The sequence below is a fragment of the Mustela nivalis genome, assembly GCF_964662115.1.
Source record: "Mustela nivalis genome assembly, chromosome: 19".
NCBI lineage: Eukaryota > Metazoa > Chordata > Mammalia > Carnivora > Mustelidae > Mustela > Mustela nivalis.
The window spans coordinates 32,872,193-32,899,488 of record NC_139038.1 but is presented as its reverse complement, the minus strand read 5'-3'; the positions used below and the strand labels follow the sequence as shown (position 1 = coordinate 32,899,488).

The window sequence follows — 27,296 nt, the reverse complement described above, 5'->3', positions numbered from 1 at the left end:
TCTAGTTCCATCCACATCATCGCAAATGGCAAGATTTCATTTCTTTTGATGGCTGCATAGTATTCCATTGTATGTGTATACCACATCTTCTTTATCCATTCATCTGTGGATGGACATCTAGGTTCTCTCCATAGTTTGGCTATTGTGGACATTGCTGCTATAGACATTCAGGTGCATGTGCCCCTTCGGATCACTACATTTGTATCTTTAGGGTAAATACCCAGTCATGCGATTGCTGGGTCATAGGGTAGCTCTATATTTTCAACTTTTTGAGGAACCTTCATGCTATTTTCCAGAGTGGCTGCACCAGCTTGCATTCCCACCGACAGTGTAGGAGGGTTCCCCTTTCTCCACATCCTCGCCAGCATCTGTTGTTTCCTGACTTGTTAATTTTAGCCATTCTGACTGGTGTGAGGTGGTATCTCATTGTGGTTTTGATTTGTATTTCCCTGATGCCGAGTGGAAAAAGTGGAGCACTTTTCATGTGGACCACATCTTCTTTTGTCTATTCGTCTGTTGAAGGACATCTTGGTTCTTTCCACAGCTTGGCAACTGTGGCTGTTGCTGCTATGAACATTGGGGTACATGTGGCCCTTCTGTCCACTACATCTGTATCTTTAGGGTAAATACCCAGTAGTGCAATTGTAGGGTCATAGGGAAGCTCTATTTTTAGTTTTTTAAGGATTCTCCACACTGTCTTCCAAAGTGGCCATTTCCAACTTGCATTCCCGTCAACAGTGTACGAGGGTTCCCCTTTCTCCACATCTTCTCCAACACTTGTTGTTTACTCTCTTGTTAATTTTGGCCATTCTAACTGGTGTAAGATGGTATCTCAATGCAGTTTTGATTTGAATCTCCCTGATGAACATTTTTTCATGTGTCTGATGAGAACTTTTAAGATTTACTCTCAGCATCTTTGAAATATGCAATATAGCATTATTAACTGGAGTCACCATTCTGTACATGACATGCCCAGGATATATCTATTTTTTAACTGGAATTTTGTACCATTTGACCACCTTCTTATGTTTCGTTCACCCATCACCCTCGCCCCCCATCAACCACCTATCCAATGTCAGTATTTATGAGTGTCTTGTTTTTCGTTTGTTTTTTTGGGGGGAGGAAAAATCATGCATTGCCTTGCATGCATATATTTTTATGGTAAGGTAGTATTTCACTGTGGCTAAAGAATTGTCTTTCCTCTATTTTTTAGATGAGGTAGGTAGAGCTAGGAAGTTCAAGTGATTGGCCAAGGTCGTGGGGTTAAAAATGTGTAGCACCGCAGCCTTAGAGCTTATAACCCAGGGCTCTTTCCACTACACCACCCTTCTCTCTGATCCTGCTGAGTCACCATAAGTCACCATAAGTCCACATAAGGACCCATATTGCTGACTCCTGCTCAGCGAGTCTTCCTGTCTTCCGCCTCAGTTACACAGGATGAGTGTGAAGTTGGAAGGGAAGAGAAATGAAACCTCCCAACTCGGGGCAAAGGCACCATATGTCTTCTAACTCCTGGGCACGATGGGGAGTCTCTTTAATGACTTTCCTCATTCTCCCTGCCCCCCACCTCGCCCTGGCATCTCCGTGTTGGCTGCACATATGGTGCCTCTCCCTTCCCGAGGAATTGCTTCTACTGATATCATTTCCTGTCACAACCTTAATATTCTTTTAATGTACTTCCATTGCTTGCTGCAGAGCTAATCTGTTATCCCTTGTTATAGGAAGCCTCATTCCAAATTCCAGAGCAGAGAATCGGGTCTCTGAGCTAGGAGCAACACTTTGTGCGTTTGTTGGTTTCAAACCTTGACTTTTAAATGATGGACATAATTTTCCGGGTTGTGAAATTTCTAGTTTCTATAAGGTAGACTATATTGGTCAGTCTGGGTTGCTTACCATTACTGGTTATAACAGCAAGAACAAAAATATATACTGTTTAAAAAATAATTCCACATAACTTCATACTCTAATTATAGAGTAGACTGCAGGTAAAGCTGGATCAAGTAGATTACCTAGATGACCAAGAACCAGGGTTTTTTCCACCCCTCCTCTCTGCCTTCCACAGTATTTGGTTTATCCTTACTTGAAGCACAAAGTTGATTACAGAATGTTTGCCAGCAGTAACCAAGATTACAAGTTTACCAGTTTATAATAAAGAGAGAAAAGAGAGGAAGTTTCTCTATCCAGGGGTCCCAGGAAATGTCTTAGTCCCACTGGCCTGAAGTACATCAGATGCCATCTATGTCATATGGCCAAGGATAGGAGATGTGCTGATTGGCTTAAGACCAACCAATCAAAACTGGCTCAGTCCTTTAGGAGTCACAGTTGATGAGGAGAAATAGGAGCTGGAGAGGCCATCAGTGGGTCAGCGTGGGTTTGGGGGGGTCAGTATTAGAAATTAGAACTTAGAACCCAAACATCTGCATTTAAATATCATCCCCATCACTTACCATCTGAGTGGTTTTAAGGAAGTCATTTAATCTCTAAATGCATCCTTTTCCACATTTGTAAAATAGAATTCGTGTAGGAACAAGCTAACTAATTTTCACAAGATGAATTCTTAGTATGGCAATCAGAGTCTACTTCATGTAACCCCCTCTCTAAAGTTTACTGCCATAAGCAGCACTGCATTTAGCAAAACACCTTGATGCCCGCTAACTGCATTCAGCCATCCAATAGCAACACAAGGCAGGTAGAGGGGGCCTGTTGCACCTGTCTTACATAGGACAAAACCAAGGTTCTGAATCATTCAGTCATTTGTCTGAGTTGATCATACAGATTAATCGACAAAGGTCATCTGGGCTCAGGGAACTTTCCAGTATGGAATATAGGTACTTGAGTTCTTGACTTTTGTCTGTTTGTTTTAATTTTATTTATGTCTTTATTTATTTAAGAGAGAAAGAGAGCAGGGGAGGGGCAGAAGGAGAAAGACAAGCACAGAGCCCGTCTCGAGTCTCAATCCTATGACCCTGTGATCATGACCTGAGCCAAAATCAAGAGTCAGATGCTCATCCAGCCGAGCCGCCCAGGTGCCCCCCAAGTTCTTGACTTTCTTTTAAGGTTCTAGATCTGCGCTGCCTAATACCATGTCTGTAAAACATGTTGAGCTAAGGAGCTCATTTGCATTCATTGCTTTTTCATCAAATTAAAATGTCAGCACCTCAGTCCTACTAGGTCTGAGGTCCTACATTTCAAGGGTTCAATGCCGCATGTAACAAGTGGATACTATATTGGTCTAAAAAACATCTCCACCATCTCTGGAAGTTCTCTCGGTTGGTCTAAACCAGTTTGCACCTTAAGTCCTTGATATCACATTGGTTTCTTTTCCCCCCACAGGCAGTGATGGAAGTGATAGGTACTTAGTCAATATCCCTTCATTGCTCTGGTTCGGTTAAGATGCGAGTACATTCAGACAATCATAGGGTTTAATACAATGGAAAGAATCAGTAAGAGTGAGGATGCCGCTGACCGCAGAAAATCCTTTGTGTGTGCCTCACATAGCTGTCATCATATGGAATATTAAAATAAAACAAGGAAAACTGTTTGATTCCATGAGAAACAAATTCCACTTTAGAAAAAGTCTCAGCGTCGGGGCGCCTGGGTGGCTCAGTGGGTTGAGCCTCTGTCTTTGGCTCGGATCGTGATCTCAGGGTCCTGGGATCCAGCCCTGCATCAGGCTCTCTGCTCAGCGGGGAGCCTGCCTTCTCCTCCTCCTCTACCTACTTGTGATCTCTCTTTCTCTCTGTCAAATAAAATCTTAAAATAAATAAATTATTCAAATCAAATAATTTTGATTTAATTATTTTAAATCCATTTAAGTCTGTTTTAATAAATTGATTTTAATAGATAAATCAAATAAAATCTTAAAATAAATAAATAAATAAAATTAAATCTTAAAAAAAAAAAAGTAAAGTCTCAGTCTCTCCCTCTCCCTGCTTTCTTCCCAGACCCATCTTTTCTCAGTATTCCCCCCAAATCCCTGTCTTTTGCAACAAGGAAGATCTAACATAGAAAAATGGTAAGCAGAAGGGGCTTGGCAGTTTTAATACACACACTGAAAGCTACAAGGAACCTGGCATCCTCCTTTAGAATGATTTGGAACCATCCTGCCATTTCCATGCCAGACCATGTTTTTATAATTAGTTCCTCTGAAAGGGACTCTGTCCTCACAGCGTGTTGTGATTTGGGGACATGCCGCACACAAAAAGGTTCTGTGGCAATGGAAACATTACAAGACCTCTTCTGTTTACGTTCCCTTCCTTTTTCTCCTTGGCATATCCTCCTCACAAAGCTTTAGATGTGTCTTTCGTGTATGTGTGTGCATGCGGAGGGGGGAGAGGGGGTCAGACGTGAGCAGTGGTGCAGGCAGGTACAAGAGTCATCCAGCGAAAGGAATATTTCCTCTGGTTAATCTGTTACCTGGACAGCCAAGGCCATTGCTAGACAACAAGCATCCAGCCTCTGTTTCCCCAAAGCAGCATCTGGCCCTCTGGCTGGTCCTCTAAGAGCACGTGTGCAGACCGGCAGCTGGGTTTCTCTGGCAGACGACAAGCTCTGAGGGTCTCCCTGTCTCTGGGAGCCATTTTCGTGGGCTTACCTTTGACCATTGGCTCACCTTCATCCATTTTTCATGCAGATTTTTATTTATCTTTTTAAAGATTTTTATTTATTTATTTATTTTACAGACTGAGATCACAAGTAGGCAGAGAAGCAGGCAGAGAGACAGAGAGAGGGAGGGAGGAAGAAGCAGGCTCCCTGCTGAGTAGAGAGCCTGATGTGGGACTCGATCCCAGGACCCTGAGATCATGACCTGAGCTGAAGGCAGAGGCTTTAACCCACGGAGCCACCGAGGTACCCCTTCATGAAGATTTTTATGTGTCTCTGATCAACCTTAATAAAAAGACAAGACAAATGAATCCTTCACATGCTTCTCCCACATCTGTGTGCCATATATTTTAGAACTTCTGGTGGGCAAAGCAGGACTTCAATGTTCTCTGCATCCGGGAAACAATGTGTTGGTCTGAAAGAAATGTCAGGTCAACAGTTTGTGGTCTCCTGGGCATTTACAGAATATTGCTCTTGAAATAATCGTGGACAAAGACGGGACATCTTTAGGGGTAAACAAAAGAAAAGTGAAACAAACTGAACAAAAGTAGGTCTAAAGGAGCTATACATGTGAGATGATTAGACGGGTACCTTCAGTTTGAATTGGGAAAACTTTTACGGAGGAGGTACCCAAGTGGAAGTGTGAGCTTACTCATCCTGATCCCAGAACTTTAATACAGCCGAGCAGGAGGATGCAGAATTCCCCCCCCCCCCCATAACCACGGTGGCTGGGAGTGTAAGTTGCAGGAAGCCGTTTGGACAAAGCCGATGTTCTGCACAAACTTTATTTACGAAACCTTCAGCAAACCAAGGCCTCCCTCTTCTGCCATTGCGTTGGCCACCCAGTACAGTTTAAATGAAATGGTAGCACAGTTTCAGTGAAAAAATCTATTTACTTATAACTAAGAAACCTTCAGCTTCCCAGTATGAGGGACCTCTGGCGCCTGAGAGAAATTCAGAATTTCTGGCTTGCACTTAGAGCAGATTTTGGAATCCCAGGAACCCAGACTGTGTTCTAATAGGGGACCTCTTTAAATGTGTGAGTACTCTGGTAGACTTTCCACATAGAAGTGGACTCTACTTCTAAAAAATATATATAAGTCAGGGGTGGCTCAGTTGATTAAGCATCTGACTCTTGATTTTGGCTCAGGTCCTGATCTCACCTGAGGTGGTGAGATTGAGTCCTGCATCGGGCTCCGTGCTCAGCGAGGAGTCTGCTTCAGATTCTCTCTCTCTCTCTGCCCTTCCCCTCCCCCCGCCCACCACACCACTGCTTGTGCTCTCTCTCTCTCTCTCAATAAATAAATAAACCTCAAAAAGATGAAAAATAAAAAACACAAGTCATTGTGAAATGACTTTTAAAGAAATGATACCCCAGAACACAACACCCAGTGTCTTAACTAAGAACCTGGCTGTAAGAGGCATTGACCATATAACACGAGACCTCCTGAGGCAGAAGGAAACCTTTGGAGGAGGTGGTTGTGTTCATGGCATAAGGTTGTGGTGATGGAATCATGGGTGTGTACTTATATCCAAACTGACCAAGTTGTATCCATGAAATGTGTACAGCTTTTCGTATGTGAGTCAGAGCTCAATCAAGTGCATTTTTGTTTGTTTGTTTCTTTGTTTGTTTTTAGGTATTTTGTTTTTTAGAGACACTGACCAGCTTTGAAATAGGACCATACAAATAGAAGAGCTATAATTTAAAATTCAAGTAATAATTTTTTTTTAAGATTTTATTTATTTAACGGAGAGAGAGCGCACAAGTAGGCAGAGAGGCAGGTGGGGGGGGAGCGGGCTCCCCACTGAACAGAGAGCCCCATGTGGGGCTTAATCCCAGGACCCTGAGATCATGACCCGAGCCGAAAGCGGAGGCTTAACCCACTGAGACACCCAGGCGTCCCTCAAGTAATAATTTTTAAAATGTGGAATTGGCACCTGATTGGAGAATGATGTGACATGTTAAGAATCCACACCAAAGGAAAGCAATGATCTTGAAAACCTGCCTCTGAGATTGGGTCCGTCATGCAGATGGGGAGAGAAGTATGAACTTGATCTTCCTCTTCCTTTTCTTTCACACCTGTCCCCATCACATCTGTCCTCGTGAGTCTTGATAGAAGAAGGGGAGAAGTCATGTTCTTGGTCATCCCAAAGGTGCAGTTACTTCTCCATCTCTCTTTGAGACCACAGGAGAGAATAAACCTTGAGAGCCTCCCACTAGAATGCACTTTCTTTTCCCCTACTCCCCCATGCCTCAGTCCCCGTGCAACTCAACCACGACGATGACCATGTTATTACATAAATGAAAGCCACCAGGGGGAAATCATTCTAGCGTCACAATACTGGTATTTCTCTCAATGGAGACAAAGAGCTTAACAAATTGAATAGGCATAGAGATAGAAAGGAGCTTGGAGGTCACAGGATTTAGCCTCTAGAGAGAGAACTGATTGGTTCTAGGGTTCATCGTAACCTGTAGACAAAATTCCCCGCTCAAGACACTCAGAATGCAAAGACATCAAACTCTAGCGACTCACCAGTTGATCCCCTGGCTTACTCATTGATTAATCCATGTATCCAAAAAATACCTACTGTAGCTTAGACCTTGTTCCAATTAATGGAATTCCCCAGAGGGAGATTGCATCATCTTTATCCTCAAGAGACTCACTGTATGGAAGAAGAAGAAGAGCACGCATGCCACGTGCACGTGCACACACACACACACACACGCACACACACACAACGGTTTCTTCCTGAACAGAGATCGGAATAGAAATATGCGCAAAGTGTTGCAACTTCCCGAGGTGGTAGCACGGACGGGATAGCAGAGAAAGCTCACAGCACCGTTACAATCACAGCACCTTCTTCCAGGCCTCGTGCAGAGCCCTGATGCAGCAGGACCAACACTTTGCAAGGGGGAAAATGCCTAGAGTCACGCAGGAGGTCCAGACAGGGAGTGAGGACTTGCGGGAGAGCCAGAGTGCCTCTCGCTGGTGAGGATCAGAAGGCCTTCCTGGAGGAGGTGATACTTGATGTGCTTCTGAAAGGGTCTCCAGAACTTCCTGGCAGACACAGAGCCCTGGGGCACCAGGCCGTGGAAGGTCCCCGTAGCAAAGATACAGTAATGCATTCAGTTTGATTTTGTCCCTGGCCTCTTGGTGCATGTGGCATTATTAAGTTTCTAAACATAAACATATTCCTTTTAAAATCCATCTTCAAAGCAGACTGGAGTTCCAGGCCCATGGAGACTTGACATATCAAAAGAAACTTGCTGACGCCAACCACGGTACAGAGCTTGATCTATCCTAATATACAATTTTAATGTTTCTCATTTTGCAGCCTTGCCAGCTACCATCTATCATTCGCTGTCACATTTAAGTTTCCTAAATTACTGCTTTTTAACTTTTGTCACTTATTCAGCAAAGAGAGATATTCTAAAGGCTGGCCCCCCTCCAGCCCACCCCTGCGACTGTATCTTCATATTAATCGTGAGAGAAGGAGAAATAGAGATCTTCGCTCTATTCAGAATAAGGCAAGGTTTGTTTTATTTTCTGCCGTTTCAAATCTAAGTATTGATTTAATTATGTCACCTCTCAGTGGTTTAGGATGAGACAACAAGACACTGGTGAGAATCAGGAGAATAGAATGTGCTGGGAGTTGCCATTATGGAAATGAGAGAAAGGAGACTCTTTGGAACATTCGTGGCCAAGGAACCAAAGTAAACATTTCCCGCCTCTTCTTCAAGGTGCGGATGAGGAGGAGAGCCTTGGAGCTGGGGAAGAAAGAAGAATGTTCTCCGCTGTGTGTAACTGTCATCTGACTCTTACTTGACCTCCAGCTCTTCAACCCTTCAGCTGCCATGGTGTTAGGGCTGACTTTCTGAGCTGGTTCAGTCCTTTTCAGTCAAGGAGAAATATCTGCTGGTGGACAAGACTGAGAGGCAGCTACGGGTGGGTACAGAGTAACAGCACTTACTGTAGGATGACGCGTGCTCTCCTTTCCCCAAAACGAATTCCAGCCTACATCTGTCTTCCCCAAGACCGATGGTTTCTTGGTTTCCGTTCAGTTCAGGTCATGAACTCAGGGTCGTGACATCAAGTCCCGCGTGCGGTTTCACAGCCCGCAGGGAGTCTCCTTGAAGTTTTCTCTCTTCCCCTGCCCCTGTCCCCGTTCGTACTCTCTCTCTTTCTGTAAAATTAATTAATTAAAAAAATATGCATATAAAGCATTTAAAAGCATGGGACTTTAAAATATATATATATTTAAAAATATAATTTATTATTACTAATAATTATAAATTATTATTAATTTATGTGATTTATTATGATATATTATTAAATATGTAATATTTATATATTTATATAATAAAATGTAAATATATATAAATATATAAACATAAAATTATAATTTTAATAATATATAATTTTTATATATTGAAAATAATATAATAATATAATAATTATATTGCAATAAATATATTATAATAAATATGTATTTATATAATATATATTATATAAGACATATAATATATGTGATATATGATATATATTTTATTTTTATATATATTCTATAATATATAAATATATATTTTTTATATTTAGTTTTATTTATATAATATGTGTTCTATAATATAAGATATATATGATATATGATATATGTTATAGAATATATATTCTATATATAGAATGTATAATCTATGTGTAATCTATATATAGAGAGAATATATATATTATAGAATATATATAAAAATAAAATATATAAATATGTTAATAATATAATAAATTCATATTTATTAATAATGATAAATATGTGTATATTATAAAATAATTATTATATTATTAATATAATAATACATATGTATTTATTATAATATAATTATATATAGATATATATTTAAAAGCCCCATGCTTTTCAGAGTAGTCCTTCAGTACTGGTATTGAAAGAAACTCCTCTGGGATAGAGGCATATAGTCAGTGAGACTTGTCCAGTGGGAAAAATAGGCTCCATGATCAGCTCCTGATTTCTGCCTGCTCGCTCCATAAGAGACACCACAGCACCCCCCTGCCCCGTCCGTGCCTGAGAAGCAGCGAGGACTTCGTCTCCGGCTCCAATGCATTCTGTCCCCCTGCTGCTTATGCTCATACACCCACACAGAATTCACACACAAAGAAATGATCTGAAGTTTCTGAAAAGTGAGTACAAGAAAATTATTTTTCTTAATTAAAAAAAGAGGTTCTTCTGTACTCCTCCCACACACTTACACACAAACATAGTTGGTTAATATCTTTTTTAAATGGTATTAAACTGTATCTTGCTTCAGGGACTTCCCCCCCACCCCCAACATTATGCTCCAAGGTCTAACCCGTGGTGATTTATTTAACGTTCATTCTTGTTGTGGCGTGGTATTCTATCGTATGAATACAACACACGTGACCTCTTTCCTTTTTCTAGAATTTAGTTTGCTTCCAGTTCCATTTGCTAATGTATTTGATTTGCAATAGACTGTGCTGGCCTGGACCTTCTCGTGTCTGTTTCTGGGGTTTGGGGGGAGCACGTTGATGACACTCTCCCTGGAGTGAAACTGTTAGGTGCAAGACGGCCAAATTGTAACAAGATGCAAATGTCACAAGGTAATGCCGAGTTCTTTCCCGTAGTGCTCGGCTGAAATTGTACTCTCACTGGAAGACCGTGAACCAATCCTGCTTCCGTATATCCTTTCCTACTCTTATAACTGTTCGACTTTTTCTTTTCTCACCTGTTGTGTATAAATATTATTCTCATGGAGACTTGATTTCCATTTACCTGCTTTCTATACTTTTCTTTCATATAATGGAAAAATGTGAAAATTAGAATACGTAAACCTCATTCTGTGATAAGTTACAGGGAGGCTTCTTAAGGCTTCTCTAGTCTGCAAGTGACTGGCCCAGGAGATCCGGACATTGCAAAGCCAATGTGGAAATACCAAGGGCTGAGAGACTATTTCATTCACTGAAAAAGTGTATAAAGAATAAATCTGGGGTGCCTGGGTGGCTCAGTGGGTTAAAGCCTCTGCCTTCGGCTCAGGTCATGATCCCAGGGTCCTGGGATCAAGCCCCACATCGGGCTCTCTGCTCAGCAGGGAGCCTGCTTCCCTCTCTCTCTCTGCCTGCCTCTCTGCCTACTTGTGATCTCTGTCTGTCAAGTAAATAAATAAAATTTTTAAAAAAAAGAATAAATTAGAGAGACACCTAGGTGGCTCAGTTGGTTAAGCCTCTGACTCTTGATTTCAGCTCAGGTCATGATCTCAGGGTCATGAGTCTGAGCTCCAAGCCAGGCTCAGAGTCCGCTTGAGGTTCTTTCTCTCCCTCTCCCTGTGCATATCCCTCCTCCCTCTTTCTTTCTCTCAAATAAATAAGTGAATCTTTAAAAAAATAATATCCATCTCTACTGGAGAGCCTCCTAAGTGCCAGATGTTTTGTACCTATCACCTTTAATATGCCAGTATCAGGCATGAGGGTAGCCTTGACGAGTCACTTGATGCTGAACCTCCTGAGTTCTGTCTGTCTTCGATCACCCAATAAATTAGTTGTGAACCAATGTCTGAGACAGGCAGTCAGGCTTCAAACCCCATACTCTTCCTCCTAAGACGGGTCCATCGACCCATTCGACCACTCCCCTGTTCCCTGCTTCCCCTGATGAGGAAAATTATTCTGAGATGCCGAGGTGGGATCATCTGATGTTATGTCCAGGAGAGGTCAAGTATAAAATGATACTGAGACTCATAATTCAAGACAAAAAACTACTGGCGGGATCTGTGCACTCACCATAAATGGTGCACGAGCGCAAAGTGGCTTTCTCTAGGGGGCGCCCATGCATTCTAGCGTCTCTGGAATAGTCCCGGTGAATCCCTGTCTTCCCACCCAGTTAGGGGCTTCCTCAGCTCTCAAGAGCATCCCAGCGGGGCCACGCAAAGTTGTCCTTCATACAGGGAACACCGGGATGATCCTCTGTCCAAGCATCGAAAGTCAAGATTTGCCTTGAAAACGAACCTGTTCTGGACTCAGGTTTCCACTTAGTTCCACTTAGTTCTTTGGTGTCTGTTGGGAGGATCAGATGGCCCCCTGGGTGTTGGCTGGCTTGTTCCTCTGTCTTTCTGCAGCTGATTTTGTCGAGGAGAAAATGGGGTGTTGGGGATGTTTCTTCAGCTGGGAATTATTTCAAGGTGCAAGAAACTCTTGTAAGCATTCATTTAACACTCCAATCACATATGAAGGCTTCCCACTTTGCAATCAGCTTCCCAGAATCTTAAAAGAATGTATGGCCAGCACTTCGAGATGTAGCCAATATATAGATATCTTTAATTCTGAAAGACAGGGAATCCATGAGTCATTGTGAAAGAGAGAAAACTCCCAGCCCATAGTTTACTCCTCCCTGAAGCAGTGACACATAATAGTTAGGTTGTTTGTTTGTTTGTTTGTTTTTTTAATTGGATGTGAGATTAGAGATCTAGAGATAAGGGGGATAGGTCACCACTTGGGGTTAAGAAGGTGGTTCCTGCAGTCAGATTGCCTGGGTTTGAATTTGGAATCTCCTGTTAACTGGTCATGTGACCTCATCTACATTATCCGTCTCATCTATGAAATAGAAATTAACTTAAGTGAAATAGAAATTATAATAAGAGACTGGAGTGAAAATCCTGTGGTCGAATGGAGGCACTTGGGACAGGATCTAGCTTACTGTAGACACTCACTCTGGCCATTGTTAACTTCAAGACAGAGGCAACCAGAGTCCCACAAGTCTGGATTCTGAGGATAAGGTTCCAGTTCTGGGCAAAGTGAGTATAAATGTCTCCCTCTCCATGCATATGCAATCGGTTGGAAACTTCTGACCATGAAACCTCAAAATGCTCCTTCAGTCTCACCCAGCCTCCCCTGGCACTTGTTCCTGCTCTGGTCGGAGCCCCCATCACCTCCACCCTGTACCTCCTTCCAGTTCATTATGAACCGAGTGGCCAAAGTGGCCTTTGGGAAAGCAAATGTGGTCTTGATGGTCTGCTGTGTGAAAGCCTTCATCAGCTCACGGTGCCCTTTCACGTGATCACCAAGACCAGGGGCGTCCCTGTGCCTCAAGCCTACATCATGAGCCAACTGGCCATTTGCAATACACACGAGGCACATGCTCCCCACTCTTGAGTCAAGCCAAGTTCTCTTCCACCGAAGGACCAAAAACACGTTTCCTTTGCTATCTCTCTGCTCTTCTGCTTACATCTCCCCCATTACTCAAGTCTCAGCTTAAAAGGTCCTTCTTCCAGAGGCACCTGGGTGGCTCAGTCGGTTGAGTGTCCAATTCTTGATTTCGGCTCAGGTCATGATCTCAGGGTTGTGGGACTGAGCTCTATGTGGGACTCCACACTCAGTGGGGAGTCTGCTTGAGATGCTCTCTCCTTCTCCCTCTGCCTTTCCCCCACTCATGCTTGGGTATTTGCTCGCTTGCTCTCTCTGAAGTAAATAAATAAATAAATAATTTAAAATAAGTACTTCTTTTAGGGTCCCCCCATGGTCATTCAGATTCAGGTATTTTCGCCACATGATCTCAAAGGTGCCTTTCTCACACACCTATTCCTTACTTAAACTAATACGAACTGTCATTTCTGAAAACATTGCCACTAACTAGAAAAAAAAATGAAAGAAAAACAAGATTATCTCTGTTAATTGTAATGGGATAAAGTATTTTGAGTTTTATATTGATACGGATAATACGTACAAATAATAGAGACATGTAAGTTTCATGCCCAGTTTTTAAGAACATCCGTATTCATATGCGTGTGTGTGTGTGTATGAACGTATGTGGAATGTGCGTGTGTGTGTATGAACGTATGTGGATTGAGTAATTTCACTAGGAGGAATAACCAACAGTTTGGAAGGAAATAGCGTAGAGATGCAATGCAATTTAAGGGACTTGACTGGAGATTTCGCAGGTCAAAGGAGAAAGGGTTTTTGGCAGTCGGTAGCAGTTGGTGGAGTGCTCAGAGATCAGGGGCATTCTTTAGAAGAAGCATTTTTATCTCCATATCTGTATTCTCACATTTGGGGGAAATCATAAATATCGTTCAGTCAAATCATAAATATCTTTCAGTCAAACGGTACTTGAAAGTCATACCCCGGGAAATAGGTGTAAAGCCAAGTAAAAGCGCAACACAAAATGCTTTGTAACACACAGTAGATAACATCCACGCACAAAAGATGGATTATGTCAGGTGTTACCTCTCTTCCCTGTCACTCTGTGTATGCAGAATGTTTGGAGCTTATCCGAACAGGGAGCACCCTTCAAATTTGGTACATGTGACTAGACTGTTCTGTGACTAGAAACTCACGTAAAGCACAAGCTGACTCTCGTATATAAACAGAACTTCTTATGCGTTTTTGTGCGAAAAACCATTACATTGGGAAAAGTCATTAAGGGTGGCATGATTTTTCAAAATGATACCATTTTATAAATTATAACTGTGTAAGTAATATATGCATGTGTATGTGTGTGTGGGGGTGTAACTATAAATGATAACTTGCCACTTTAACAAGTCACTAACAGAGTGGTCCTTCTATAAGGTCATTCCATAATTACACCCGTCATTGTCTGAGTGTTTATTGTACTCTGTTTCCACCCCTGGAGAACAAAGTCCATGAAGGAAATGTGCTATTGTATTCCTGCACCTGGCACAGTACAATAAATGATGTCTTAGGATGGCGTCTCATGGTGCAGAGATAAGAGCCAGTTGAATTGAGAGTAAGCCATGAGTGAGTTGAGGGAGGAAGGGAGAAAAGGCAGTATCTTGCACCATTACTGTCTTGTACAAGGAAGGAAAATAAAATGTGTGCCAGACATGTGTTGCCTACATCACTTTACATCTAAAATAGCCTTTGTGTAGCTAATGGCTAGCTTCTTTAGATGCAAAAATAGGGAAGATATCACCAGATCTAAGAATAATGTCACCTTTATTCCCCCGCTCTGTCCTTTTCTATAACATTTGACGGTGATGGTCATGGTAGGGAGTAGAATGATTCAACAACTATGGCTTGAGTATTTCACAGGCTCATTTGTTACTTAAGCTCTATAGCCAGATGTAGCCTGTTGTGTACATTTAGCCCAGAATGTGATACCACAGCTAGAGATAGCCAAAGAATTTGTGAGTTTCTTGTATCTGTCCTGGTTCCAGAGCCTAGGGCTTGGGCAGCTCCTTTCAAATGTGCTGGTTTTTCATCTTTCTGAGCAACAAATTCAATTAGATTCAACAAATAGCCTCTCTGTATGCCAAGATCCTTTTAACATGAGACAATGCTAGAGAAAAACCACAGCCTGTTGTCTCTTCATATGGAAACAAAATGCACAGAAACTTTGAAAATGACCTTCTTAATGAGACACTGGAAGCAAAGTTTTATTTGAGCGCTTTTCGGATTCATAGCCATTTTCTATTGAGTTAAATCTCCCTGTGCCCCAACCCCCCCGCCAAAAGAGAAAGAAACAAGTTTGACCTATCTTGAGCCAAAGTCACACTGTTCTGGCTGTTAAGAATATGATTAGCTTCTGAAAGTGACTGATGCCCTGGGTTTTCAATCATGTTAGAATTCTGGAATAATGGAATTTCTTATGAGGTCTACAAAAAGGTCTGATAGACTTTCAACGGCAACTTCCTCCTCGTTCCTGGGAACTGAATTCACGCCTGCCAGTTAACTTCTCTGGACTGTTCTGTGGTTGTGTGGGCTTATGACTTGGTCTTTATCAAAGGCTCGGAAAAGTAGTGGTACACCCCCTCACTGTCTCGAGTTCCAGAGTCCATTCATCTTTCTTCGATAGAAGTTCACTGGGTCCTCTGGCATGAAGGTTTTATACCAATAGAATTAACTGAGAATTCGTATCAGTCTAGAACATAACTGAAAGTAGGATCACATTGCCAGTATGGGAATCCAGATTTGAATCCAGGGTCCATCCCTGACATGCAGGGCGAATTTTGGCATTGCTTTACCTCCAGGTACTTTAATCTCCTGATCTGTAAGACAAGGATTATAGTATTATCTACTCGGGCAGAATTCACGGCTGCCTAGCTGTATTCATACATAAGTATCAATGTTACCTTTGCTACTGCTGTTCGGTTTTGAGCTTTTGAAACAGCACTTCAGACACCAAAGTCATCTTCCAAAGAAGAACCTGTTCTGCATGACTCCTTCAGCCTCACATGGAAAGAGTGGCGATGTTAGGTGTTTTTATTTCCTTTGAAGTTAGAGGCAGATTGTCGGTAAACATTGAGGAACACTACCAGTGGGTTTCCAAATTACATGTGCACGAACATTAAATGCTACACTTCTGCTTTAAGCATCCTTTTTGGGGTAGGACCTATGCCTTTATCCAATGAAGTGATTTTTGCATGCGTTTTGGTTAACTCTGTTACCCTGTTAGTAGTTCTAAACACAAGGTAGTAGTGAATCTTAAAGCATACCCCAGGTTGGTTTCTGGTATGACTTAGCTTCTACCATAAAGACCTTCCCATAAATAATTGTAAACTTTGGATAAAGTAAAAACAGATTATATTAAAACACTTGGGAAAATAAATAAAGGAGGCAGATTGTTGAAAGAGGTCACCCCTTGAAAGGAGGAAATTATCCTGGGTAAGTTTCCCAGCTTCCCAGCATCTAGCAGATGGCAGGCATCCCTGTGGGCCAGGTCTGGTGGCTAAAAAGTCTAATAGAAAACCCACAGTATATCTTGCTTAGTAAATTTAATAAATCAGAGGGTAGACGCTAAAGACGAGAAAAGTAGATGGAAATTTGAGTTGCCTCCAAGAGGTAGAGTTTGCACTTTGAGTTCAATCAGGTTAATTTTCTGCTAAAACAAAACAAACAAAAAAAAAAAAACCAGCATGTTTTGGAAAAATAGAACAGAATTTAGAGTCATGGTAATACAATATTTACAATAGCTGTACTGAAAAGGAAAATATGACCGATTCTTAAAAAAGAAGAAAACAATTCCTGGAGACCAACCTGAAATAATCAGGAGTTTGGAAGAAGCAGAATTGTTTTATTAAAAATAAAATTTAAGTTATTTTAAAGTGCCTGTTGCAACAGTACTCAGTAAAGAAAATTATGTTAATAATAAATGGAAAGATAAAAATGCCAGCAAAGACTTATAAAGTCTTTTTTTTTTAGATTTTATATATTTATTTGGCAGATAAAGATCACAAGTAGGCAGAGAAGCAGGCAGAGAGCGAGGAGGAAGCAGGCTCCCTGCTGAGCAGAGAGCGTGATGCGGGGCTCGATCCCAGGACCCTGGAATCATGACCTGAGTTGAAGGCAGAGGCTTTAACCCACTGAGCCACCTAGGCACCCCAAGACGTATAAAGTCTTAAGAAAAAACAAATGGATGCTTGATAACTAAAAAATACAACATTTAAAACTAAATACATGGTATGAACCTGACAGTTGTATTGGAGATGACCAGAAAAGAGTCAGTACGCTTAAAGATAGGTCAGTGTAAAGTATCCAATCTGAAAAAAAAAAAAAAAGAACGATGAAAGTTTGAAGAAAAGAACAGAGCCTCAGGCTGTAGGACAATATTAAAAGATCTAATATATTGTAATTGGAGTACCAGAAGGAAAGCAGAGCAAGAACAGGGCATGACTTTTTTTGAAGAAATAATGTCTACACACCTCCTGAATTTGGAGAAAGATATGAATTTAGAGATTAAAGAAGTTCAGTGAAACTCATCCAAAGTAAATATAAAGAATACCACGTCTAGACACGCAGACACATCAGAACCAAACTGTGAACAGAAAAGATAAAGAGGGAAACTTGAAAGCAGCCAGAGAGAACAAGACATTATAGTCAAGAAAATTACTGCTGACTTCTTATGAGAAACCATAGAGTCCAGGGGCAGCTGGATGGCTCAGTGGGTTGAACATCTGCCTTCAGCTCAGGTCATGATCCCAGGGTCCTGGGATCAAGCCCCGAATCAGGCTCCCCACAGGAAGCCTGCTTCTCCCTCTCCCTCTGCCTGCCTCTCTGCCTACTTGCACACGAGCTCTCTCTCTCTCTCTCTCTCTCTTTGTGTCAAATAAATAAATAAAATCTTTAAAAAAAGAGAGAAACAACGGAGTCCAGAATGAGGTGGAAAAATATTTTTTAAAGGTTGGGAAAACAAAAAAGAAATAAAGAAACTATCCATTCAGAATTTTTAAAAAAATATCGTTTGAAAACTAGAGTGAGAGAAATTCGTTTTCGGATAAAAGAAATCTAAGAAACTTGATTGACAGCAGATGGGCAGGACAGGAAGTGCTGCAGGAAATCCCTCAGTTCTGAAGGAAAATGATACCAGTTGATAACGTGGGTCCTTCCGGAAGAACGTTCAAACATTGGTTTGAATATTGGGGTGAATATAGAATATAATTCTTACCTTAATTTCTTAGAACTATCTCTTTCAACATTATATGCGGTTTCTTGACAAGTAAGAGGTGCCTCATCATTTGGGGTTGAAGGAAAAAAAACGAGGGAAGGGGAAGGGAGATCTGCCTTTGGAGAAAAACCATGCATGATCTTTGCTACCCTGGCTCTGATGAAGTGTCTGTTATTTGAACTCAGACATGATGATTTTATAATACGCCAAAGGATCGCTTCAAAGGCAGGTCTTGGCTAGCTTCTACATACAAGGGACTTTGCAGGTGTTCAGTAAATCATCGTACTGAGCGAGGCCCTCATGTAATAACCGGATGCCATATCCAAAAAGAATGATTAAGGGGAGTTTATGAATGAGCTCCTTATAAGGGGCAAGAAATCAATAAGGGGCAGAGAAGTGTCCTGAAGCTGGTAACATGGGAAAACCCTTGCCATCCGTAGATCACCTCCCTAGGGGTGGGTCAAGATAGAGTTCCAGGCCTGGCAGGAGCTAGAATTGTACAGTAAGCCTGCCTGGGGGAAGGCATGACCTTGGTTGGAGGAATCCACCATATCCCTGAGCCCTAAGCCATATTGTACCACCACAGTCTAGCTAGAAGACCTGGGGAGAATACTGTGATCTCCCTTTGCTCTTCCTATATGACCTCCTCCCGGGTCCTCTCATTGGGTCAACTGATGGAGGGGCCAGAAGACAGGGAAGCCCAACTCAGTGCCCTCTCACTGTTTTAGTGCACAGAGCAGGATGGAGATGGATAAAAGATGATGAAAGAGGACCCCAGCAGAGTAGACAAAGTCCTTATCCTTTCGTTTTGCAATCCAGTCTAAGTAACGGGACAGTGGGGGCACGTCTTTATCAGCAACTACTCAAAATCAGCCCCCAGAGAGGGATCTCTCTTGACCTATTCTATAAAAACCATCCCTGATCCCCTAAATAGGAGCATTTTTAATGCCTAGTCAAGCAGGCTTTGACCTTAACATCTACTCCAACCTGGATAGACTTCATCACCAAGGAAACAGACCAAGAAAAATGAAAATTTTTTGCCCAAGGTTATGTAGTTAGTTACTGTGAGAACCTGGACTGGAACCAGCCTTTCTAAATCTCCCCCAGCCAGCATTTCATTCAGTACAACTTGGAACATATAAATGTGGGCATATATTCTGATTGCTGGGAGAAAAAAGAAAACAAACAAACAAAAAAAAACAAGAACAAAAAACAAACCCTGGCCAAAACAAACAAACAACAACAATAACCAAAAACAAACAAACAAAGAACAAACAAAAAAACAGTCCCTGGTTGTAGGTTGATTTGCCATTTCCAGTATGTTTCTTCAAGCATGAATGAAAGCTGCCACACAGCCTTGCTTCCCAGGCATAGAACACACACATGCAACTTTAAACCTGAGTTGTTTTCTCAAGATCATTAACACTATCCTAAATCGCAACAAAGTACAGAGTCCTTTTTAAAATACCGAGCACTGGGGCTCCTGAGTGGCTCAGTGGGTTAAAGTCTCTGCCTTCGGCTCAGGTCATGATCCCAGGGTCCTGGGATCGAGCCCCGCATCGGGCTCTCTGCTTAGCAGAGAGCCTGCTTCCTCCTCTCTCTCTGCCTGCTTCTCTGCCTACTTGTGATCTCTGTCTGTCAAATAAATAAAACCTTAAAAAAAAAAAATACCGAGCACTGTGGGAAAACCATTAACAACAACAACAAAAAACCACCTTCAAAAAAGCCTGAGTTCCTTGAATTCGTACTAAGACCATGTCAGGTGGGCCATAGTATCCCCATTTTACAGGTGAGAAAATGGAAGTACCAAGAGATTAAGTAACTTGTCATCTGTCATGTTAAAAAAAAATGGAGGCATTGCCAGAAGTTGAACCTCCCTAATCAGAAGCCTGTGCTGTTAACCATTCTAACACCTTGAGGGTAAGTGAGCTGAAGCTGTGCCTGACCTTGATGGCTGGTGACATATTAGCACTGGGCTGATGGAGTGGGAGCCAATTCATAATTTATCCCAGGGAGGAAAAAAAAAAAATGCTCCCTCTATCTTGCCGCTGACAACTGAACCCTTTAGCGGCATCAAGGGGAATTACGTTGGAAGAAAAATGGCATGTCTGTGAATACTACATTATCTTCAGGTCCACTAAATTGATTTTTATTTTCAGAGATAAAATATTTCCAGGAGTTCTGTCTGGATTGGCAGGAGGCCAGGGACAGTTGAACTTTTCCACCAACCCTTTTGGGTGAGCCCAAGCCTGCCCGTTTCAGAGCCTCCTCCGGAAGGCTGTTGATGTGGAAAGAATGTAAGGCTTTTAGAACTCACAGTTTTGAACAATGGCACTTCTTGGGGAAGAGGACCCACAACGGAGAACTAAAACCGAGGGGGGGTGCCCTGCTTTCACGAAGAAGAATGAGAGGTTTGGGACCCGCGGGTAGCTCATTCGGTTAAGCGTCTAATCTTAATCACAGCTCAGGTCTCGATCTCGGGGTCATGAGTTCAAGTCGCACATTGGGCTCCACCATGGGCATGGAGTCTACTTGAAAAAAGGAAGAAGGAAATGCAAGACTAGGGACTCAAATCTCCCCTGGACCCTTCTTGACTGGCTGAAACCAGCACCTTCTCTTTCCTCTGCACCTAGACAGGAAATACTCCTGAGACAAATGTGCTGACAACAGCCATCCTTTACTGGATGTATTTTATATGTCAGGCACTGTGGTAAATGTGTTGATTACCTTGTTTAATCTTTGCAACAAACTGATGAGGTTGCTACCATTATTGGCTACTGTTGCCAGATAAGGAAACGAGTAATTTAGAAAGGCTTAATCAAAAAAACCCAAGCAGCTAGTGGCTCATGTTGAGATTCAAAATCAGATCTGGTTTGTCTTCAAAGGTTGTTTACAACCCCAGATGCACAGTTGAGTCACCTAGAGAAAATTTAAAATGCAGCGATACCTAAAGTCACACTCACAAATCTAATACAGTTGATCTGGAATGAGTGCTGGGCACCATTTTTTTTTTCTAAACCCAAGTGATGCTGACATGTATCCAAAGACACTACAACACTGAGCCTTGGGGATACTTCCGATGAGTAAGCAAACATCACCGAAACAGTGAGGTGACCTACCATGGTGCTTACCTTCCTAATACTTTACATACCACAAAACCCTTTTAGGCAAATAGGACCTCAGTCCCTCCAGCTATGAAGACGTGCTGAATTGGGTCTAGCGTTAATTTTAGTCTTCCACTTATGCAGGGAGTAGTAATATTTTATCTTGATTGCTTCAGAATATTCAGAAACATCCAACCATCCACCAGGCAGCATTCAGAAAAGTCACCCCAGATGATCAGTCACAGATAAAATACAACATGCCAGCCCCATCTCAAGCCCAAGAAGGTCCTCATGATTAGAATAAACAGAGGCCACCAGAAATCTAACCACTGGTTCTAAAGTGACTCATCAGAGGAACAAAATAATTTTCTAATTTTTTTAAAGATTTTATTTAGTCATTCAACAGACAGAGATCACAAGTAGGCAGGGAGAGAGAGATGAGGAAGCAGGCTCCCTGCTGAGCAGAGAGCCCAATGCGGGGCTCCATCCCAGAACCCTGGGATCATGACCCGAGCCGAAGGCAGAGCCTTTAACCCACTGAGCCACCCAGGCGCCCCACAAAATACTTTTCATTTTAGCCACTCTGCTTAGAAATGGTGTCCATTTCTACAGAGCAACGGACATGTCTGCAACATTAGTCATTCACCTTTAATCAGTTGAGTGAAAAGGATCTATTTCTTTATCAAAGGACAGTCGAAGGAAAGTGACAATTCCACAGATCGTTATGAATGATACTTTGTTCAAAGGGACTATCCATTGTCCATTTTTATAACCAGCATGGCTTTCAAGGGATTTCAATTCAGGGCAAGCATGTCTTGATTAAAGTAGATTTAAATCTAAATAAAAGATATCTAAATGACAAGATAAGTGGTCTGGTTGCCCATTCATTGGGCACCCCATCATCTCAAAAAGCCAGAATAGAAAAACTGACTTGGTTTCAACATTCTCATATTTACAAAATGTAATTGATCTGAAAATGAGTGCTCTGAGAAGTCAGCAGAAATAACTAGTCCTTTCTTTATTTAAAAAAAACTATATGATATCTCATAAATCAATGAAGTATATTACAGATTCATAAATTATAAAATAATCACAAAATGTGTAAGACTGCACTAATCTGTTAACACAAAAGGAAGAATATCTCTGAAACTTTTCAAGACTTCCTTGTGTATCCAGCCTTGTAGGTATTCCCTACATTGAGCCTTAAGCTAACCAGCCATCTCCTGAGTTGTGTGATTATCACGCCTCTGCTTCTTTATACTTTTACCAAGTAATGCTTATTCGGTGTGTCATTCATGGCTCAAGTTTGGGAGCCTACGTAAGTGAAAGCATTCTGTACATATTCTTTTAGTATTTCTGTTTTGCTTTTTGCTCAAACAAGCTATGATGTGTGTAGATATTATTTATTTTACCTCTCCATGATATTTCATTGTACGAATGCCATAATTTATTTGCCTGTTTGCCTATTGTTGGATTTGCTGGATATTTCCAAGGTGTTCTGTTTGTTTAATGTCACTCTGGAAACAGTGGTGCTAACGATGTTTAAGGCTATACATTTTTCTGACCATATTAAATAATGACGGATATATTCTAAAGCAGTTGCAAACATTTATGCTCCCAACCAGCAACAGTATGTGGGTGTCCAGGCTCTCCATGCATGTTTTCAGACTTTTAAATTTTGTCAAACTGGCCAATAGAAACATTGCACTGTGGCGTTAATTTGCATTTTACTTTTCCGATTACCATCAAAGGTGAGCATCTTTTCCTATGTCAGTGGTCATATGTCCTTTCTCTCCTGGGAATGCTGATTCAAGAATGTTGTCCATTTTATTTATTGGTTGTTTGGTATTCCTTACTCAGGCTGGGGGAATTTTTAATGTATACCGTTACTAACATTTTGCTAGTGTTGAGTGTTGCCAATGCTTTCCAATTTGTAGTTTGCTTCAGGTCTTGTTGAGTTTGTGTTTTGATGGAAAAAATTCTAAGTTTGGACATAGTCAAATTAACCCATTTTTTTCCTCTGTAGCTATGGCTTTGTGTCTTAAGAAATTCTACTTTACTCAGATGTTATAAAGACATTATTTTCCATTCTCAAGTTATAAAATTCAGTCTTTCATATTTAAATATTTAACTCTCTTGAAAAAATGGCAAGGTGAAGATTCTCCCTCTTCCTCTCCCTAGTTGTGTTTTCTCTTGCATTCTCCCGGTGTATAATCTGTTGGGTTGATATGGTTTATTAAAGAGGCTCCCTTTTTCTCGCTGATGTATGACTGCTGCTCTCTATCAGACATGAAGTTTTCATATCCATGTGGGTTTCTACATGGACACCTTTTTTCCCTTCTTTATTTTTGATCCATTGCTCCTTGTATCTCTGTACTGTGCCCATACTGTCTTAATTATTATATACTTTCATAGTAACCCGATTGGGTTTGACAATTACTCCTCCACCATTTTGTTTTCTTTAGGCATATCTTGGCTATTTTGTCCCTCTCATTCATCCATATACATTTTAAAATCAGATGTTGGCATCTGATGACATCTGATCTTACACGAAAGACACTGCTGGGACTTCACTGATCACTGAATTGGATCTTTTGACCAATTGGGGGGGCTACTGGCATTTTTTTTTTTTTTTGGCATTCCTAAGTCCTCCTGGAACATGGGGTATGTATCCATTTACTTCAGTCTTCTTTAAGAGCTTTCCATCAAGTTCAAACTGTGTCCCAAAAGGTCTTATTGAGGTCCTATTAGGACCTCAGTAAGGTCCTCAATTGAGGTCCTGAGTTAGACCCTGTCTTTGAAGACTTGCCTATTCATTCTGTTTTTCTGTTCCTTATTTTTGCTTGTCCTCTCTGGGATGGACTGAGCTTCCCATCTCGTCCCCCTCAACTTTGTTCTTTACAGTTCTAAATTACATTCTTCATTTCTAAGGTTTCAGTGGCTACTCTAAAAAGTATAGCAGCCATATTTAGTACTGAATCAGACGTTGATATCTCTTTAACTCCCTGCTGAATATTATACAAAACTTAGAATGATTTAGCTTGGATCACCCTCCTCCCAATTCAGTCTGTTACTTTATCTTTGCCCAGTATGTTGGGTCCATCCTGTGCATATTTTAACCCTCCAAAAGGATATTATTTATATCATTTTATAGGGGCAAGTAGTGTTCACATCTTGACCATTTCTTTGATCATCATTGCAAGATCCACCTCAGATCTTGCTTCCAGGATCAAGTGAATTATGAAGACAGAAAGTGCTATTTTGTTTTGTTTTTTTGTTGTTGTTGTTGTTGTTGTTGTTGTTCATTTGTTTTGTAAATGCATAGTCAGGATCTACTGGACTAGGCACTACTGTCTCTCCAAACGTGTTCTAAGAGAAGAAAAGACACTAATCAAATGCTCACACAAACTCAGCCTTATAAACGGTGATTAAGTTCTGTGAGGGAATGATGTCTGTGGTTATGGGAGTAATGACCAGGGTGGGGGTCTCCCCGGGTCTCTGGCTCATGAAAAGTTAGGCTGAGATAAAGACCAGGAGGTCTCCCCTCAGGGAGGGGAAGGTGCACGACAGAAAATGTGGGGTAGTCGAGGCAAAGTTGGGGTCATTCCCAACACAGCAAAAAACTTGTCAAAACCCACTCTGAGGAGAGAAGAGCTCAGTGTATCCAGGGAGCATGAAGAAGGTCCCATAGTGGCATGCATATGGGAAGGGTCAGGGGCCACATGGGAAAGGAGGTGGCAATCTTACATCCAAACCTTGGTCTATAATCCCCAAACTTTCTGTTCCACTTTGCACCATCTTCATTTTCCCCAGAGGGCACTTGACATTCAGAAATGTTAAGCATCCTTCCAGAGTTCCAATAGCTAGCAACTGACTCACCCGGGATTCGAACCTGTTCGTCCCATTCACAAAGCTCCTCCCCTTCTCAGGGGTCTACACTGTGCCACTCTCCAGGCTGAGGAACCAGAATTGCATCAGGGGAGGTACTCCTTGTCATTGAGCTTGGGAGGAACCTGATAGAAAATTTTTATATTTTCTCTTGTTCAATTTTTATTTTTGCTTTTTAAGCAAAGTGGACCTGGCAGGGATGGGCAGGAGCCTTCCAAATTCCTGTGCCCTTCTGCTAAATGGTTTCTCATGCCCGAAATCACCTTCTCCCTGGGTAGTCATCCCACCGTGTCCCTCATCTCATTTGCATTCTCCAGTAAGTCAACCCTGATTACTCTAGATGCATAATATCACTCTCCTTCCCAATCAGAACTAATAGGCAGATAGCCCCAACCCCCCAGCAGTTAGTGTTTCCAGCAGAGAGAAACAAAATTAATACATTAGTGAAGCCCCCGATGAAATCCACAGAATGATGTAGCTTGCTAAGCAGTGAGGCATCTGAGAAAGAAAACAAGAATGCCCAAAGGCCTGTCATTTTTATTTTTTAGTCATTATTCCAGAAGCTGTCTTGGAATCAGGTAACGATTCAGTTTCTGCTTCCCTATCTGCAGGTAAACCATCTTTAAAATGCACCAGTGATGGTTTTTCTTCCAACATTAGTATCATCATCACATAAAATATAAAAATAGGAGCACTTGAAAAGGAAAAAAAAATAATGTCTCTTACCAAGCATAAGATCTGTGAATAGCCCAGTGAATTTCCTTTTTGTTAATTCTGTAGGCACGGGGGTCGTCCACTCTGTATCATTCTGAATTCCAATTTTTGTCTCACGCTGCATTCTATAACCAATGCAGTATAGAGAGGTACATAATAAATAGCGATTACGTGATATCACATGATTTTTTTTTCAGACATTTCAAATCACTGGTACAGTGTACTATCAGGTCAGGGGAAAAAGAGCACACATAACCCTTTTCCTAAGTTGGGAATGCAGGCATTTTCCAGTGGTTGGTTCTGCTGAATAAGGCTGACATTTAACACTCTCGTGCATTAATTCCATTTTATTTCTTCGATCTTCATAATTCAAAAAGTTTTTGTCTGATCTCTGATTTTGAGAAACCAAATCCCTGCCCTCTCATTTAGTAGCCGTGTGGCAGAGCTCTGTGGGGCATTAATATCCTCATCTTTGAAAGGGAACGAGACTGCCTACCATCGCAGGATTGCCAGATAAATTATTCCGGGCCTGAGAAAGCCCTCTTTATAGGTGAACGTGACTACAAATGAAAGGCGTTATAAAAACTTTATCCAAAAGACAGATAGTCCTCAAGCCTATGGGGTTGTGCTAAATATTATAGAAGGAATTGGAAGTAAAAAAAAAAAAGTTAATTCTGTCTGAATAGGTGTTATATTAATAATAATAAGTGATAATTCTAGATTGCCAGATTTAGGGTAATTATTTTAATTATATGTTTCACCATCTGGATGACAGTCCTGGGTGTTTAAACAAGTTTTCAATTAGTATTTTGAGGAAGTGCCAAGAAAATTTTTCTCCGAGCATTAAATTTCTTTCTCTGCTTTCATAACAATTTCCGCTCACTGTCCCTTTTAATTTCAGGGTTTTAAAAAGACCCGCACCTCTGGCAGCGTGGATCTCCAGTGACAACGGCAGCAAAGACAACAAGGTGCAGGGGAACCCGGCTCTGACACTCACGCGGGTAAGAGTTTGCTTTCTTGGCGCTGCGGTTTCTTGATGCATCAGGGCTGGAAGGGACGCAGGCTGCCTCTGATGGTAGCAAGCGTACAAGGTGATGAAGCGAGGTCCAAGTCTGGCATAGGGCCTGGCCCGCAGAAGCAGCTCTGTGTGTATTCTGATTCACAATGGTGAGAACAATGTTTTGAAAATTGCAGGACTATTCTGGGCAGCACATCTAATGGCCTGATAGCCTCACACCCACCCTGCAGGTGGCAGATGAATTGCCCCCCCTTTCTCCAGAGGTGGAAACTGACACTCCCAGACTTTAAGCAACACACCCCCTGTCACTCAGCGGCAAGAGGCTCCAAGCTGCGGTCAGCAGATGGGGGGAGGTGGTCTCACTGTGCTCTTTCCTGAACGGTGGCGTCTCCCAGCGTGAGCAAGTCGTATCAGAGGTCTTCCTGAGCACATGTTTGGTGAAAGATGAGGCAAAACAGATCAAAAAGAACTCACCAGGGCTTACACTCATGCGTTGGCCATATACTGGGTGTTACTTAATGGAATCTTTCCAGATACTGAATGTTTTAGGTTTC

At 41.6% G+C, this 27,296-nt stretch overlaps 1 long non-coding RNA gene across 1 annotated transcript in view; it reads left to right on the top strand.

The window, feature by feature from the left end:
- The window catches only part of LOC309854718, a 285,553-nt gene that overhangs the window by 122,060 nt on the left and 136,197 nt on the right, over positions 1–27,296 (top strand). The window contains exon 2 of the long non-coding RNA XR_014306379.1: positions 26,626–26,725. This is a non-coding gene — a long non-coding RNA (uncharacterized lncRNA). The remainder of the gene's footprint in view (positions 1–26,625; positions 26,726–27,296) is intronic.